This window comes from Cricetulus griseus, chromosome 2 (assembly GCF_003668045.3).
Source record: "Cricetulus griseus strain 17A/GY chromosome 2, alternate assembly CriGri-PICRH-1.0, whole genome shotgun sequence".
Taxonomy (NCBI): Eukaryota; Metazoa; Chordata; class Mammalia; order Rodentia; family Cricetidae; genus Cricetulus; species Cricetulus griseus.
The window spans coordinates 259,820,804-259,827,682 of record NC_048595.1 but is presented as its reverse complement, the minus strand read 5'-3'; positions in this window follow the sequence as shown (position 1 = coordinate 259,827,682).

Sequence of the window (6,879 nt, the reverse complement as noted above, 5' to 3'; positions counted from 1 at the left end):
AGGCCATATGAGAGAACCTAGTACTATTATTCTGCTAAACAGACATAATGTTGGAGACTTCTAATGACTTATTATTATACCTTTAGATCAGTGTTTCTCTCAAGCCGAATTCAAGAAGCTCCTTTTTGTAGTTGATGGGAATTAACACAGAAAACACCGCTAGTCAAGGTGCAGAGAATGAGAGATTGCAGAATATTCAGCTCTAAGTGGGACATCTGTATCACACCCCTCCTCCCAGAGCTCAGAGATAATTGGGGAAGAGGAGGAAAGATAGTAATAGGTTATCTGTCCCCATATAAGTTTCTTCACTGATTCAATAAGCCAGATCAAGCTGAAATGAAAAGGATAACAGTTATTTTGAAGGCAACACAACTCCCTGGTTCACTAGTCCCAGAAACTGAAGCCTGAGAAGCTGCACAATTGAGCCAGGGCAGGAAAGTTTTATAGATTGTAGGCAAGGGGTGATTATGTGTCCACCACAAGCTTTGTTTATACCCATGTATGGTCAAAGCTGAGCTCTTAGGTAGGAACTTGGATGGTTGATGGCAACAGGAGAGGAAGTTGCAATAGTTGCCAAGAATGAGGGGTTGAGCTTTTTGGTGCCTTTTCTTTCTGCAGAGATACGCTGAGCAGGTGGGGTTTTTTAATTTAATTTATTTTATATTTATTTATTTATTTAGGTTTTTTTGAGACAGGGTTTCTCTCTGGCTTTGGAGGCTGTCCTCTTGTAGACCAGGCTGGTCTCAAACTCACAGAGATCCGCCTGCTTCTGCCTCCCGAATGCTGGGATTAAAGGCATGTGCTGGCACTGCCCAGTGAGCAGGTGGGGTTTGAAGAGAGACAAGAATGGGCCTTCCAGGACTATGCAGGGACAAGCTAGTAAAAGACAGAGGATTAATATTATAAGTAAACGGTGCTTTCTGAACAGAACAGGTCAGATGCACAGGACTGTGACAGCAAACAGTAAACCTATGCAAGATCAAGCCAGCCAAATACCCCAGCATGGAGAGGAAGGTGTTCTTTACAGCCCCACTCTCACTGTGCAGCTATTGGCAATCAATACCTGCTGGAAGAGGGAGAGTCTATTTTCTTTAAGGGTGTGCCTCTGAGGGGTGGATAATGTGCCAATTGATGGCCACACATCTAAGGGTGTTTAGGCAGCACAAATAGGACTTGATGGATTAAAGAAAGAGAGAAGAAACACAAAGATGAGTTGTCAAATGACCACTCAACAGGCAATCGGGCTAAGGTTTTCTTTATTCAGATACACCAGCCAAGCACAAGCCAAAGTGAGGAGGAGGGAGCCGGGACCAGGGCCAGCAGAAGGAGAGAGAACGTCCACGAGTCCACGGTACCTTAAGAACCCCTTTTACGTCACCTTAGACTTCCCCTCACCCCGCCCTCACGGGCGTGTTCCGGCACACCTGTGCGGGTTACCTGGGGCAGGGCTAGAGTGTCTCCCTACTATGAGTAGGTAGGGCAGGGGGTTAGATATTGGAGGAGTTACTGGACAGAGTAAATATGATCAAAGTACAATGTACAAAATTTTCAAAGAACTAGTAATTTTTAAAAATTATTTTGGGGAAATGATGTATAAGGAGAAACCCATTGGCTTTGTAAAGTAGCACCTGGTGGCTTATGGGGTTTTAGGAGTCCAGAGGTTATAATTGAGATCAATACTGTATATTAAGTTTGGTCTACTGCTTAGATATTGTTGATAGTGCCTATAGTAGTTTGAATGTAATTGGCTCCCATAATTTCATAGGGAATGGCGCTATTTGGAGGTCTGGCCTTGTTGGAGTAGATGTAGCCTTATTGAAGGAAGTATGTCACTCGGGGTGGGTTTGAGGTTTCTTTTGCTCAAGTGAAGGGACCAGCTCTCCATTTCGGCAGCCATAACAGCCTAACTCGTGCTTGCCTGACCTTGCCTTGGTCACTAGGAGGTCAGATGCCTGCCTCATGGCAAGGAACCAATCAGAAGTTAGCTGGTAGTGCTATGCTTTACAGCTCTGGGTGTGCTTTATGGACAAGTGCACAGCAATGATGTGCAGAGCATAGCAACCACCCTGGGAGGGCCTATGGGCCATAACAACCAGTTGACTAATCAACACAGGGCAAGTCCTTCAAGCCTTGAGGCACACCAATCCAAAGCCTGTGCATACCCCTAGACACTCCCCTTACGCTGCCCAGTAAGATCTTTGTCCTGTGGTTTCTCGGCACCTTTTCCCAGTCATCTGCCATGGTGGATGGATGAAAGGCCCGAGCTAACATGGTGTTAGCTCCTTAAACAACTGCAATAAAGCCTCTTGCGGTTTGCATCAAGTCCTTGCCTCTGCCTGGTGATTGGGGTCGCCACGGTCCTGGGCTGACATCCTGGGGGCCTGAGCCACCGGGGTCTTTCACAAGCTTCACTTAGTGTGATAGCCAAACCATTTCCTGTTGTCTGCAAAATGTAAGACTCTCAGCTGCTTCTCCAACACCTTGTCTTCCTACAATATGTCATGTCCCACTGATGATGATAATGGATTGAATCTGTAAACTGGAAGCTGCTACCTAGATTAAATGAGTTACTATGGTCATGGCGTCTTTTCACAGCATTAGAAACCCTAAGACATAAATTGGTTCCAGGAACTAAGGTATTGCTGTGATAGGCCTGACCATGTTTTTGTTTGGAGTACAGTAGTGTAATGATTTAAGCATTGCTTAATGGGCCATACTAGTGGGAACATGGAAGACAATGGTGTTGGTAATGATTTGAACTATCCAGAGCTTGATCAGGAGGATTCAGAGGATAAGAATTTTATTATATTGCCTAGAAATAATTCCTGTGTTATTTTGGGGAATAACGTGGCTGCTATTTTCCCTTGCCTGACAACTTTGCCTGAGGCTAAAGTGAAGAGTTTTGGATTAATTCTTTTGGCAGAAGAAATCTCAGAAGATCCTACTATAGTCTCTGTTGTGTGGTTACTAGTGTTAACTCTAATGAAAATATATAATGAAAAGGAGCAAGCTGAGTAAGGAAAAATATTTTCAAGGAGACAAACAGATTAAAAAATGTAATAAAGGGAGTGGTGACCTCAGGGCAAGATCCTACCCAGCTATATTTCTAACTTGTGAAATGAAATTAAAAGAAAAGGTTAGAACCAGTTGTGGTAGTACTTGCCTTTAATCCCAGCACTCAGAAGGCAGAGGCTGATGGATCTCAGATTTTGAGGCCATCCTGGTCTACAGCAAATTTCACAACAGCCAGACTTGGGCAGTGAAAGGCAGAAAGCTGGTAAAGATGTAATTGCACAAGGGGGTCATGTTCCAACCCCAGCAAGCAGCAGAACTTGTCAGCTTCGGCCATGTGGTTCTGGCTTTAAGAGTTAAGGATAGAAGAAAAGGGTTATGGAATTTGCCTCCACACCTAAGGAAAGCTGCTGAGGCCAGGCACATGTCAGGAGTGTCCCTAAGTGGATAGAGAAGCCATTGTGTGAAGCTGTGAAATTGAAGTCTGGGTTGCCTTGGAAACCCCAAGATGTTAGAGATGCCCAAATTGTAGGATACCTACTGAGGAGAGCTGCTAACAGGGAGTGGAACCAGCCCAAGAGAGAGAAGTGTGTTGCAGTCAACAGAGCTGAAAGGAAATGGAGATCTGAAGAGCGTTTTGACATCAGACATAGAGATGGAGTTTGGAGTTTGCCCTGCTGAGTTTCTGCATTGCTTTGGTCCAGTCTTTCCTCACTATGTTCCCTTTCCTATGTTTTGGAATGGTAACGTGTATCCTGTGTCTTTATATGTTGGAAGAATGTGATCTGTTTTTTGACTTTGATTTTATAGGGGCTTACAGTTAAGAGAATGTATAAATCTCAGAAGATACTTTTTTTTTGGTTTTTTTGAGACAGGGTTTCTCTGTGTACCTTTGGAGTCTGTCCTGGAATTCAGTCTGATCTGTATACCAGGCTAGCCTTGATCTCACAGACATCCACCAGCCTCTGTCTTTGGAATGACGGTATTAAAGTTGTGAGCTCCCACTGCCCAGAATTTTTTTTTTTTCAGAAGAGACTTTGGACTTTTACACATTGTTGAGACTGTGATAAACTATGGAAACTTTTGCATTATGATATTTTTGCAGGTTTATGGGGGCCAGGGAGTAGAATGTAGTAGTTTGAATGTAATTGGACCTCATTATCTCATAGGGAGTGGTGCTATTAGGAGGTCTGGCCTTGTTAAAGGAAATGTACCACTGTGTGGGTGGGGTTTGAGGTCTCTTGCTCAAGTTTCCATCAGTGTGATGGTCACACTGTTTCCCATTGCCTGCAAGACATAGGACTCTCAGCTCCTTCTCCAGCACCATGTCTGCTTGCAGTTTGCGATGTCCCACCATAATGGTAATGGACTGAATCTCTGAACTGTAAGCCACCACCACAATTAAATGTTTTTCTTTTAAGAGTTGTCATGGAGTCTCTTCGCAGCAACAGAAACCCTACCTAATATAATGCCCTAATTAAATCCTATATAAAATAGGTAGAATGAAGGTTGTGCCAGTCACATTTATCAAAATGATTAATGTGAAACTTTGAGTTCTACAAACAGGAGTGGATTACTATAAGAAGCAGGCCTATGTCAGCCTTGAGTCTTGCATAGTTTTGCCTTGTACACCAGACTGCAAGTCTTATATATTCCCTGAGACTGATCATGTTTGTAGATAGACATGTACAACTAAGTAGGTCAAGGTGACCACACCATGCTTATCATGTAACCTATCACTATGAGACGAAAGAGACTGGCCTGTTTGTTGCTACTTCCAGAAGTGCCGGCCCTTGGCACTGGGTTCCTCTTTTGCAATGCTGAGCTTATTACATATTCTGCATTGGGCTAGGAGCAAAGAAACTGACACAGATATGCTGATGTATATACTGCTTGTTGTGCTGTGAGCAGTAAATACTGACTCTCCTCCTCAAAAACTCTAGACTTGTAACAGCAACCATGTATCTCCAGCAGGTTAGCTCATTAGCTTGCTAGAAGGCTAAAAAAAATCCAAATGTTTTACCGCTCAAGGCAACATAAAACCAAAGTACTGTTATCCAGATGAAAATTTTCTTTATATCATGATCCCTGAGATAGGGCAGTGAATCTTAGACTCCTCTTTCCACACATTGAAATTGGGAATAGAGTGGTAAATCTTAGATTGTTCTAACCACACAGCTTTTTTAAAAATGAACTCTGGGAATTTGAGTTCAGATCCTTATGTTTACTCAACAAGTCCTCTTGCCCAATGAACCCTCTTCATGGCTCTCTTATTTTTACTCTGTCTGTTACATATTTGTATTCATGAACAACCCTGGATGCTATGTTGTCTTGGAAATTTTTTCTGCCAAACAGCTTACCCTATTACTTTCAGATTTAGCCTCACTAACATTTTCAGGATACAAACAAAACATAGATAGATTCTTCATATGACTAAAATGAGAATGGCCTCTATCTGGATTCCCAGTACAGTCTTGTTCCTTTATGAATCCTAAGCTCAAACTAGACTGTACATATTTCTGTTGGCTTTCAAATTCCCACTATAGTGGCTGTTAAGTTCTATTTACAGCATTCTACCAGTTGTTTAGCCCAGAGCGCCAAACTCTTCAACATTGCACTTATAAACCAGTTCATAAAAGCTAAGAACCTCTTGGTCAGGTTTCTTAGACCAATAATGCTACTTCTTGCTACCAATTTCTTGTATCAGTTACTTCTTTGAGAGCTTTGATGAAATATCCAACAGAAGTAATTTAAAGGAGAAAGGACTTGTTTTGGCTCACAGTTTAAGGGGATATAGTTCATTGTGGCGAGAAAAGGATGGCAGCCAGAGGGTGAGGCAGCTGACATGGTAGTCAGAAAGTACATCAAGATGATTGATGGTGCTTATCTGGCTTTTTCCTTTCCCTCTTTTTTATTTTTAGTCTGTATGCTTGGCACAGGAGATGATACCACCCACATCAAGGATGGATCTCTCCTCCTCAGTTAATCCTCTCCAGAAATGCCCTTATAGATATACTCAGGTATATCTCCCAACGATTCCAAACTCAGCCAAGTTGACAGGACACAACTTATATAAGAGGATCATAGTGGAATATCTTCATTTGAAGAGTCTGGTCATGATGTTGCTATACTGGGCATTGTGAACTGGTAGTGTGAGTACCATCATGTCCAGTACCAGACTGTGACATCACCTGACATGGTCATTGTCTAGATAGTTTCTTAGCCTTCCCCCTTGCTGCTTTTCACTTCAGGATTAGTCATGACAAGGATATCCAAAGAACAGTTCTTAGATCATAGTATCCAGCTATTATGAAACACCTGGAGAAAGCGTGTGACCTTTTTAATAGTAGATGAGATTTCTGGGTCACAACAAAACACACCACTGGCAAATTTTCAGGCATAAGAAGGTCAAGATACTGTATAACTAAGAAAAGTCTCACCTCTTAATTGAGATGGCTGACATGACTAGCTACAAGTGTTTTCTCTTTCTTTTTTTTTGAGGGTCATCATATTCTTTGATAAACTTATACTGCATGCATTATCATTTTACACAGTGGGACCCAATACAGTGGCCTGAACTACCGATAGGTTCTTAAACTTTATAAATATCATCAATCCATAAATAGAAAAAGTTAAGAGAAATTTTTAACTTCATCAGTATAAATTGTGTTTAAGTAAATATAGAAGTTTAAGTTTATATAACATAGCTGTATGAGAAAAATCCAATTTTGATTATAGATTCTTCCATTTTTAAGGACAAAAAATGCTAAGTATCTATTTACTTGCTAAGTCATTCTTCATGAGACAAATGGAATTCTTTCTTTAATTTATATTTATTTTTTATTAGTTCAAATTAGGAAAAAGCTT